Raw genomic sequence first — 12566 nt, forward strand, 5'->3', positions numbered from 1 at the left:
GTGTGCCAGCTGCAACCATTCCTGAATTGGTCTGCCTTGGAAAGATATCCATGCCTTGGTTACATCATTGTTTAGACTACTGCAATGCACTCTGTGTGGAGCTACCACTGAAGAGTGTCCAGAAGCTTCAATAGGCTGCTAATCAGTGCATAATATCGGAACCATATTGCACCTTTCCTGAAAGACCTGCACTGGTTGCCAATGGCTTTTGGGGCACAAGTCAAGGTATTGGTTTTAACTTTTAAATCCATAACAGCTTAGGATCTGGCTGTGTCAGGGACCACCTGTCTTGCTATGAACCTATCTGGGTATTAAGATCTGCAAAAGGCTTTTTGAGGGTGCCATTCCTTGCAGAAACACTTTTGTAGGGAATGTGTGAAATGGCTTTCTCCTGTATTGCTCCCAAACTATTGAATGCGCTCCCTCAAGAACTGGCCCCCACTCTCTTGGCTTTTAGAAAAGGTGTAAAGACACATCTTTCAATTTAGCCTTTCAAAATAGTGTAGTTTAATATTTCAATGTTCTTACCATTATTTAATGTTCCTGTTTTGTTTTACCATTTTATTATTTTAAATTGTTGAACACCGCCTTGATGGCTTTTTAGCAGGTAAATTGGTATATAGATGCAAATAAATAAATACATAAATAAAATTTGATTTTTTACAAATTTGGGGCATTTTACAAGCTTGTGAACAGCAACATTTTACATTGCTGTTCACAAGCAGAATTGAACTCTAAGACTCTAAGAAGCTAATTCTTCAGGCCAAAAGAAAAACCTTCTCAAAAGATCCACTCGCATTTCTAGAAGCACATAGAACACCCACGATCATCATATGGACTTAAAAAATATAAGATTTCCAAACTACTCCATTCATCCTAAAGGTGCTAATTTCAAAACCCTTCAGTATGCGCATCCAATGTTTATAGTATCTTATACAGAAGCACCTTAGGGCATTTCAAGGAATCAGGATAGACGAGTGTCTAATTAAATTCCATTGGATGTCTTCAAAGTGTGTTTTAAAAGCAGTCCATTTCAAAAGCATTTAGTGACCTAGTATGACCACACCCATTTAATTGGTATACACTTTTCTCACAATCTAACAATATTCAACAGTATCTACCCTTAGGTGTACTAGATTCGGCAGGTGTACTGGATTCAGTAACATAGAAAAGAAGTTCTAATCAGTAGCTGAAGCAAGAATTAAGATAAATAAGAGCTGAAAACTACAGTAGGGAATCAGTGCTCATTGGTGGGAGAGTGAAGCAATGCAGTATGTCAGCATGGCTTTCTTTGCTCCTTTAGCATAATTTAAACCCCTGAAATGCTCATCCCCTTTTTCTCTCACACAACATCTAATATTTGCATCTGTAGTTACGTCTTGCTCTCCCCATATTATTTTGAAAAGGATGTTGGTGCATTCCATAAATTGTCTCCTAAAGGAGTCATTTACCTCTTTTAAATTATTTTATTAAGGGAACAATTTTATGGCCGTTAGACAGCAACTAGGCAGCCATCGGATATGCTGTTTTCCAGGAATTGACCTCGGTGCGCTCCGAGGTTGGTTCCCAGAAAACCGACCTCTGCCCACTTACACGCTGCCTTGAAGGCAGCTCGCAAGAGGAGCATGGAGCGGCTGGAAAGGGGCGCGACTGGGGACATTCTGGGGTGGGGAGAGCGTAGCTGCCTGTATGACACATCCTATGTGTCGTAAAGCAGCCTCCCTCCCTGCTCTGTGCTCCCACGGCTAGACAGCCGAAATCTGCTGTCTAACCGAAAAAGCAGGGCAGGAGAAACACGGAGGGAATGATCCCCTCCATGCTTTTCCTGCCCTGATCTGGATAGGTGGTCACCTCCGAGTTCAGAGGAGGCCACCTATCTACATAGAATTGCACCCTAAATTATTGTTGCTGCTTTTAAAGCTTTAAAAAATACTTTATATTATTGCTTTTATCACTGTTTTATCATGTTTACTTTTATGTATGTCGCCCTGAGAGATTCAGCTATAGGGTAACTTGTAAATGGAATAATAATATTATAATACTAATAATAATTTCAGAGGCAGCTCTGTGCTCCTTTTTGCATTACATTTGGCAAACAGTGTATAACTCTTACAAGTTACCCATGTGTGAGCACATACATGCAATTATGTCGCCTATGGGACAATAAATGTCAGGACAACAAACCTATGAAATGCTCTGTAGTCCAGAAATGAAGCAATATATTAAAAAAGGTACTACTTTCAATCCTTTAGTCAATGTACCATGACTCATGGTTAGGCTGTAAATGAATGAACCTCTGTTTTGCAATAGTAGTGTGGAGGGGTCAACAACTCCTTGTTGTTGTTCAGTCGTTGAGTCGTGTCCGACTCTTCGTGACCCCATGGACCATAGCACACCAGGCCTTCCTGTCCTGAGCACTCTCCCGGAGTGTGCTCAGGTTCATATTCATTGCATCGGTGATGCTATCTAGCCATCTCATCCTCTGCCGTCCCCTTCTCCTTTTGCCTCCTTGGGATTCAACAATTTATTCTTCTGCCATTTCCTGCCTTAATTTGTCACTGGCTTCAGGCTAAGGTGGTCACATGACTGCTAGCCAGAATTCAGTGCAAATCAGGTTTTAGCAGTTAAAGTGCATGTTCTGTGCTCTGGGACCAATTATATATATTTGAACAAATAAGGTGCTGGAGCCTGAGCACCTCAATGACGTCATGAGCTAAACCGTGAAGGGACACCCAAGACGGGAAGGTCATGGCAGACAGGTCAGACTAAATACGATCCCTGGGGAAGGAAATGGCAACCCACCCCAGTATTCTTGCCATGAAAACTAAATGGATCAGTACAACCAGAGATATGTCGGTATACCATTGGAAGATGGGATTCCCAGGTCGGAAGATGGTCAAAAGGCTACTGGGGAGGAACAGAGGATAAGTTCAACTAGCCCCAGATGTGATGACGCAGCTAGCTCAAAGCCGAAAGGACGGCTAGCAGCTGATGGTGCTGGTGGTGAACGACGAATCCGCTGTTCTAAAGATCAACGCACCATAGGAACCTGGAATGTAAGATCTATGAGCCAGGGCAAATTGGATGTGGTTACTGGGGAGATGTCAAGATTAAATATAGACATTTTGGGTGTCAGTGGACAGAAATGGACTGGAATGGGCCACTTCACATCAAATGACCACCAGATCTACTACTGTGGACAAGAGGACTACAGAAGAAATGGAGTAGCCTTCATAATTAATAATAAAGTGGCTAAAGCAGTGCTTGGATACAATCCAAAAAATGACAGAATGATCTCAATTCGAATTCAGGGTAAGCCATTTAACATCACAGTGATCCAAATGTACGCCCCAACCACAGATGCTGAAGAAGCAGAAGTAGAGCAGTTCTATGAGGATCTGCAGCACCTACTGGATAGTACGCCAAACAAAGATGTTATTTTCATTACAGGAGACTGGAATGCTAAGGTGGGTAATCAAACGACACCTGGAATTACAGGCAAGCATGGTCTGGGAGAACAAAATGAAGCAGGACATAGGCTGATAGAATTTTGCCAAGACAACTCACTGTGCATAACCAACACTCTCTTCCAACAACCTAAGAGACGACTTTATAAATGGACTTCACCAGACGGTCGACACCGAAATCAGATTGACTACATCCTTTGTAGCCAAAGGTGGCGGACATCTATGCAGTCGGTAAAAACAAGACCTGGAGCTGATTGTAGTTCAGATCACGAACTTCTTATTGCACAATTTAGAATCAGACTAAAGAGAATAGGGAAGACCCACAGATCAGTTAGATATGAGCTCACGAATATTCCTCATGAATATGCAGTGGAGGTGAAGAATAGATTTAAGGGACTAGATTTAGTAGATAGGGTCCCGGAAGAACTATGGACAGAAGTTCGCAACATTGTTCAGGAGGCGGCAACAAAAAGTGTCCCAAAGAAAAAGAAAACCAAGAAGGCAAGATGGCTGTCTGCTGAGACACTGGAAGCAGCCCAAGAAAGAAGGAAAGCAAAAGGCAACAGTGATAGGGGGAGATATGCCTAATTAAATGAAAAATTCCAGAGGTTAGCCAGAAGAGATCAGGAATTATTTTTAAACAAGCAATGCGCAGAAGCGGAAGAAGATAATAGAATAGGAAGGACAAGAGACCTCTTCCAGAACATTAGAAACATCGGAGGTAAATTCCAGGCAAAAATGGATCAAAAACAAAGATGACAAGGACCTAACAGAAGCAGAAGAGATCAAGAAAAGGTGGCAAGAATATACGGAAGATCTGTATAGGAAGGATAATAATATCGGGGATAGATTTGACGGCGTGGTCAGTGAGCTAGAGCCAGGCATCCTGAAGAGTGAGGTTGAATGGGCCTTAAGAAGCATTGCTAATAATAAGGTAGCAGGAGACGATGGTATCCCAGCTGAACTGTTTAAAATCTTGCAAGATGATGCTGTCAAGGTGATGCATGCCATAAGCCAGCAGGTTTGGAAAACACAAGAATGGCCAACAGATTGGAAAAAATCAACTTATATCCCCATACCAAAAAAGGGAAGCACCAAAGAATGTTCAGACTATCGAACAGTGGCACTTATTTCACATGCCAGTAAGGTAATGCTCAAGATCTTGCAAGGTAGACTCCAGCAATTCATGGAACGAGAATTGCCAGATGTACAAGCTGCGTTTCGAAAAGGCAGAGGAACTAGAGACCAAATTGCCAATATCCGCTGGATAATGGAGAAGGCCAGGGAGTTTCATAAAAACATCTATTTCTGTTTTATTGACTATTCTAAAGCCTTTGACTGTGTAGATCATAACAAATTGTAGCAAGTTCTTGGTGGTATGGGGATACCAAGTCATCTTGTCTGCCTCCTGAGGAATCTGTATAACGACCAAGTAGCAACGGTAAGAACAGACCACGGAACAACGGACTGGTTTAAGATTGGGAAAAGAGTACGGCAGGGTTGTATACTCTCACCCTACCTATTCAACCTGTACTCAGAACACATCACGCGACGTGCTGGGCTTCATGAAGCCAAGGCTGGAGTTAAAATCTCTGGAAGAAACATTAACAATCTCAGATATGCAGATGATACCACTTTGATGGCTGAAAGCGAGGAGGAGCTGAGGAACCTCATGACGAAGGCGAAAGAAGAAAGTGCAAACGCTGGGTTGCAGTTAAACCTCAAAAAACCAAGATTATGGAAACCAGCTTGATTGATAACTGGCAAATAGAGGGAGAAAACATGGGGGCAGTGACAGACTTTGTCTTTCTAGGCGCAAAGATTACTGTAGATGCTGACTGCAGCCAGGAAAACAGAAGACGTTTACTTCTTGGGAGGAGAGCAATGACAAATCTTGATAAAACAGTTAAGAGCAGAGACATCACACTGACAACAAAGGTCCGCATAGTTAAAGCAATGGTATTCCCCATAGTAACCTATGGCTGCGAGAGCTGGACCATAAGGAAGGCTGAGCGAAGGAAGATAGATGCTTTTGAACTGTGGTGCTGGAGGAAAATTCTGAAGAGTGCCTTGGACTGCAAGAAGATCAAACCAGTCCATACTCCAGGAAATAAAGCCAGACTGCTCACTTGAGGGAATAATATTAAAGGCAAAACTTAAGTACTTTGGCCACATAATGAGAAGACAGGACACCCTGGAGAAGTTGCTGATGCTAGGGAAAGTGGAAGGCAAAAGGAAGAGGGGCCGACCAAGGGCAAGATGGATGGATGATATTCTGGAGGTGACAGACTTGACCTTGGGGGAGCTGGGGGTGGCAACGGCTGACAGGAAGCTCTGGCATGGGCTGATCCATGAAGTCACGAAGAGTTGGAAGCGACTGACCGAATAAACAACAACAACAAGCTTTTGAGTTTCATATAATTCTTCTTTGAGGTTCTGCCTGATGAAGTTACACCAACCAAAATATTTTTACTTGTTCTTCTTTGAAAAGTTAATGTATTTATCTCCCTTATGTTCAGTTTCCCAGATCCACATAGCTGAAAGGCCTTCAAATACAATCTCCTACACCCCTCAGGCAGTAGTTCCTGTCTATAAAGATGAGAACACCTGTGCTTGCAATAAAACAGATCACAACCCAACCCAAGAGTTGTATACACTTAAGCCTATGGCTATTTTAAGCCATTTAAAATAAATGGCTTGGACTCAAGAGTTCCTGAGTGGAACTCTGGTCATGGGATGCTCCCACTGGAGGAAGGCAGTAATTTTCGCACATTAATCATTCCCCTTGTAGCCTCCTGAAAATTTGCTCCTGTGGGTTGGGGGACCCTCCATTTTGGTTTGCCTTGCTAACAGAAAGGAGGCCTTCTGTTCAAAGAGGGGAAAGTCTGGAACCAACCCAATGTGTTCAAGCATTTCCCAACTGTGTTGGATTGTGACTTCATTATTTCAATCTCATAGTTTGTGTGCTCTCCTCTCTCTTCATATTACTATTTCTTGATTAACCACATTTTGGGTGAACATTTAGGTAGAGGTCTTCAGGTCAAAATACTGCTTTAAGAGAGCCCTGTTTATTCAAGAGAGATGTAACGATCCCCAAGGAATAGTCTGAGAAAATGTCACCTTTGAAATAAAATTTAAACAAATATGTTCACTGCTATCAGGCTGGCATTAGGAATACTTTGTAAATAAATGAACTGCAAGTGAAATGAGTACTGTGTAGCACTTGGCTGCTGCGTTCCAGCCTCACAGTGCCTCTTACCTACAGCCAGTCTTGCTTCAGTGAAATCTTAAGTTGTTAGCCAATTTACAGTTGATGGGCCTGTCATCTGGTCAGCCAGATTTGCTAGTAATTCCACCCCCCTTCCCAAGCATACTGTGGTTGTCATGTATCAACTGCGGCAGAAATGTTCCCTCATTGAACATGAAGGACAGAAGCAGGCATAAACACTTTCATTACTTCAAGGAAGAGATACCACGATTTTGTCTCTTTGGTGAAACGTCTTGGTTTCTAGGCCTGCAGGGATTCACCAAAACAAAACTGGATGTAGCAATATAAAAGGATACAGAAACAGCTTAAAATACTATGTATTGAATACCTTGATTGATTAAAAAATTATATCCTGATTTATATCCACTCAGGATGGCTTGCAACAATTTCAAAGTACAAAATAAGTCATAAAACCACCACAGCAATAGAATATAGAAAGGAAATAAGAGCAGCAGGTAAAACAGCTTAAGAAGAAGACATTGCTAAAACTCCTTAGCACAGCAGCAGGCACATCTACCTGATGGATATTTCAACAATGATTTCAACTATGTATAACTGTATTGCTTATACAGTCAAATAACATAGCAGAAAGCACTGTGTTAACCTACTCTCCAGATTCTTGCAGTTACCTCAGACTCACGGCTCCCTTTTTGCAAACCAGTATTTCAAGTGTGGCTGCATTGCTAAGAGAGTAATGTTCTGTAGAGAGTTTCATTGGGAGGGATGGGGGGGGCAGGCTGGGTTGGTGGGTCTTTTTTAAAAGGAGTCATTTGACAAATGTCCCCATTTCACCTGGGTTTAACTGCACATACAACACAGAAGTTCCCTTTCCCTTTAAAACTGTTACCAGAAGGTGGGGAGAGGGCACTTCATTATTTTAATTTCTTGAAACCACAAATTGCCTGAATCACAAATGACCATGGAAACAAGCTAATATGAAAAAGGGAAGAACACCCATTTGTTTCCCTCCTGGCCGTATAAACACTGAATAGGTACAACCTGTTTCCACCAGTACAAGAGCTTAGTAGGGGAAGAGCTACGGTTCTGTGATAGGGGTTAAACATCTTCATTTAAAGGATGTCCATTTATTGGGAAGTTACATATCTTCATTGTTGCTAATAATTATTCAGGCATATCAGTCTTTAATACCATCGATGGGAAGATTCTGGCATGCAACACTTTAAAATGACCTAGGCCAGCCCAATCCATAATCTAGTTAAAACTATTTATTGAGGCATAATCTACATAAAACTAGATTATGCCTCAGTCTAGTGGATAATACCTAATTTATGGCTCACTCCTAAACACATTCACCTAAACTTATGTTCCAATGTGTTCTTGGGAACTTGCTTTCAAAATGGGTCACAGCCTAAGGCTGCAATCCGAAGAAAATTTCTTAAGACTCACTTAACACTATGGGATTTACATTTGAGTTAATATTGGGCTGTGGATCTCATTGGTGTCTTCAGGACAAATCAGTCTAACTACAACTATGTTATCTAAATGGAGCTGCAGATCAGACTGTTTGACATCCTTAGGTCTGAAGATTACACATTAGGACATAATGCTAAACCACTGCTTATCACTATGGGGACAAAACTGGGACTGGGGAGTCTTCGCTGCTCTCCTCCTCTGGCACAGCCATGAGATCAGAAGCTTTCACTTCCATTTTTAAGTCACAACGGTTATTCGTTTCATCTGAAGTGAGAACTGTTGTTCATATTAACTACTGATTAGATAATCCGATGCTGTAAAGAACAATATTGTTTAGGAACCTGGAATGTAAGATCAATGAATCAAGGTAAGCTGGAGGTGGTCAAACATGAGATGGCAAGATTGAACATCGACATCTTGGGAATCAGCGAACTAAAATGGACAGGCATGGGCGAATTTAATTCAGGTGACCATCATATCTACTATTGTGGCCAAGAATCCCTTAGAAGAAATGGAGTAGCACTCATAGTCAACAAAAGGGTGGGAAAAGCAGTACTGGGGTACAATCTTAAAAACGATAGAATGATCTCAGTACGAATCCAAGGCAAACCATTCAACATCACAGTAATTCAAGTCTATGCCCCAACCACTGATGCCGAAGAAGCTGAGGTTGATCGGTTCTATGAAGACCTACAACACCTTCTAGAACTAACACCAAAAAAAGATGTCCTCTTCATCATAGGGGACTGGAATGCTAAAGTAGGAAGTCAAGAAATCACCGGGATAACAGGCAGGCATGGCCTTGGTGTACAAAATGAAGCAGGACAAAAGCTAATAGAGTTTTGCCAAGAGAACACGCTGATCATAGCAAACACTCTTTTCCAACAGCACAAGAGACGACTCTACACATGGACATCACCAGATGGTCAATATCGAAATCAGATTGATTATGTCCTTTGCAGCCAAAGATGGAGAAGCTCCATACAGTCAGTAAAAACAAGACCTGGAGCTGACTGTGGCTCAGATCATGAGCTGCTTCTTGCAAAATTTCGGCTGAAATTGAAGAACGAAGGGAAAACCACTAAACCATTCAGGTATGACCTCAATCATATCCCTTATGAATATACAGTGGAGGTGAGGAATAGATTTCAGGGATTAGACCTGATAGACAGAGTGCCTGAGGAACTATGGACGGAGGTCCATAACATTGTTCAGGAGGCAGCAATTCAATCCATCCCAAAGAAAAAGAAATGCAAGAAAGCCAAGTGGCTGTCTGATGAAGCTTTACAAGTAGCTGAGGAAAGAAGGGAAGCAAAAAGCAAGGGAGAAAGGGGAAGATATATCCAACTGAATGCAGAGTTCCACAGAATAGCAAGGAGAGACAAGAAGGCCTTCTTAAATGAACAATGCAAGGAAATCGAGGAAAACAACAGAAAGGGAAAGACTAGAGATCTCTTCAAGAAAATTGGAGATCTCAAGGGAACGTTTTGTGCAAAGACGGGCATGATAAAGGACAAAGAAGGCAGGGACCTCACAGAAGCAGATAAGATTAAGAAGAGGTGGAAAGAATACACAGAAGAACTATACAGGAAAGATCTTAATGTCCTTGATAGCCATGATAGTAATGTCCTTGATAGCCATGATAGTGCGGTCACTGAACTTGAGCTGGACATCCTCGAGAGTGAAGTCAAGTGGGCCTTAGGAAGCATTAGTAACAACAAAGCTAGCGGAGATGACAGTATTCCAGCTGAGCTATTTAAAATCCTAAAAGATGATGCTGTTAAAGTGCTGCATTCAATATGCCAACAAATTTGGAACACTCAGCAATGGCCTCAAGACTGGAAAAGGTCAGTTTACATTCCAATTCCAAAGAAGGGCAACGCCAAAGAGTGTTCAAACTACCGCACAATTGCGCTCATTTCACATGCCAGCAAGGTGATGCTCAAAATCCTACAAGCTAGGCTTCAGCAGTATGCGAACCAAGAACTACCGGAAGTACAAGCTGGGTTTCGAAGAGGCAGAGGAACTAGAGATCAAATCGCCAACATTCGCTGCATCATGGAGAAAGCAAGAGAATTCCAGAAAAATGTCTATTTCTGCTTCATTGACTACGCTAAAGCCTTTGATTGTGTGGATCACAACAAACTGCGGCAAATTCTTAAAGTGATGGGAGTACCAGACCACCTTACCTGTCTCCTGAGAAACCTGTACGAGGGTCAAGAAGCAACAGTAAGAACCGGACATGGAACAACCGAGTGGTTCAAAATTGGGAAAGGAGTACGACAAGGCTGCATATTGTCACCCTGCTTATTTAACTTATATGCAGAGTACATCATGAGAAATGCCGGGTTGGATGAATCAGAGGTCGGAATTAAGATTGCTGGGAGAATTATCAACAACCTCCGATATGCAGACAATACCACCCTAATGGCAGAAAGTGAAGAGGATCTAAAGAGCCTCTTGTTGAGGGTGAAAGAGGAGAGTGCAAAAGCTGGTTTGAAACTCAACATTAAAAAAACTAAGATCATGGCATCTGGCCCCATCACTTCCTGGCATATAGAAGGGGAAGAAATGGAAGCAGTGACAGATTTTACTTTCTTGGGCTCCAAGATCACCGCAGACGGTGACTGTAGCCATGAAATTAAAAGACGCTTGCTCCTTGGGAGGAAAGCTATGGCCAACCTAGACAGCATAGTAAGAAGCAGAGACATCACCTTGCCGACAAAGGTCCGTCTAATCAAAGCTATGGTTTTCCCAGTAGTAATGTATGGCTGTGAGAGCTGGACTATAAGGAAGGCTGAGCGCCGAAGAATTGATGCTTTCGAACTGTGGTGCTGGAGAAGGCTCTTACGAGTCCCCTGGACTGCAAGGAGGTCAAATCAGTCAATCCTAAAGGAAATCAACCCTGAGTGCTCATTGGAAGGACAGATACTGAAGCTGAAGCTCAAATATTTTGGCCACCTAATGCAAAGAGAAAACTCTCTGGAAAAGACCCTGATGCTGGGAAAGACTGAAGGCAAAAGGAGAAGGGGACGGCAGAGGATGAGATGGCTAGATAGCATCACCGATGCAATGAATATGAACCTGAGCACACTCCGGGAGAGTGCTCAGGACAGGAAGGCCTGGCGTGCTATGGTCCATGGGGTCACGAAGAGTCGGACACGACTGAACGACTGAACAACAACAAAGGGAAACAAGCCAGGACTGTGAACCACATTTTGAAGTTGGTCTGTTTCCCTAAACCATAGTTAAGAGTAACCACAATTTGTCCAACTTTGGACATGAGTAACTAAGGGCGCAATCCTATTCAGATAGGCGGCCGCCTCTGAACTTGGGGGGCGACCGCCTATCCAGTGTAGGGCAGGAGAAGCGCAGAAGCGATTGTTCCCTCCACACTCCTCCTGCCCTGCACTTTTGGCTAGACAGCCGATTGCTGTCTGTCTAGCCATGGGAGGGCAGAGTGGGAGGGGGGAGGCTGCTGTATGACACATTGGATGTGTCGTACAGGCATTTCCGCCGTCCCCGCCCCAGAATGCCCCCCGGAACACCCCTTTTCGGCCGCTTTGCGCACCTCTTGCGAGGGCAGAGGATGGGGCTGTTCCGTGCTGCCTCCAAGGCAGCACAGAAGTGGGGGGAGGTCGCTTCCCGGAAAACCAGATAACCTATGGCCGTCTAGCCACTGTCTAGCGGCCATAGGATTGCTCCCTGAGTGAAACTGTAAGCAAAAGTTTCTGATAACCTCCTTGTGGCTGTGCTGGAGAAGGGAGGGGAAGAGGAAATCTGTGAGCCCAGAGGCTTGTGCGCTTCGCAAACCAGGCCAGTGACAGGTATCACACAATGATGTTATGATCTGGTCAGGCAGTTTCCTTTAATAGCACGTTCTAGAGCCCATGTTGTCACTGATTTAGGTTCATGTAACCCATGTGAGTGTTTATTTGGCCAAGAGTACATACATTCAAAGAGACATTTGCACAATCTTCACACATGATGATATATGTGCATTTTTGTACTGAGGGGTCGTTCACACAGTCATGTCCACAGTGGATTACTCATGAGTCATTTTAATTTGGTGGCGTTAGATACCAGGGTTGACCCTACTCACAAGTTAAAAGAAACCTTCAACCAGTGCCCACACTTTAGTGTAGGAAGGAAGGACTTTTTCAGGATTTCCAAGCAGGCTTGAGCGCTGCATATTTTGAAATAAATAGTGGGGACACGTTTTATTTTTGTTTTTTTCAAATTAAGAGGTTCTCCATAAAAAACAAAACAAAACTTTATTTAGGGGCCAGGGGCAACAGGGGAGAAAAAAAATGACTCGATGGTGAAGTCATAGTGTTGCATGTCCTTGACTGCAAACAATGTGACTTCTCCATTCTTCTCAGGTTGTTTTTCTCCCC

Source organism: Heloderma suspectum, chromosome 2 (assembly GCF_057233095.1).
Source record: "Heloderma suspectum isolate Gila_16-S chromosome 2, 16-S_ref, whole genome shotgun sequence".
In the NCBI taxonomy this organism is placed as follows: Eukaryota; Metazoa; Chordata; class Lepidosauria; order Squamata; family Helodermatidae; genus Heloderma; species Heloderma suspectum.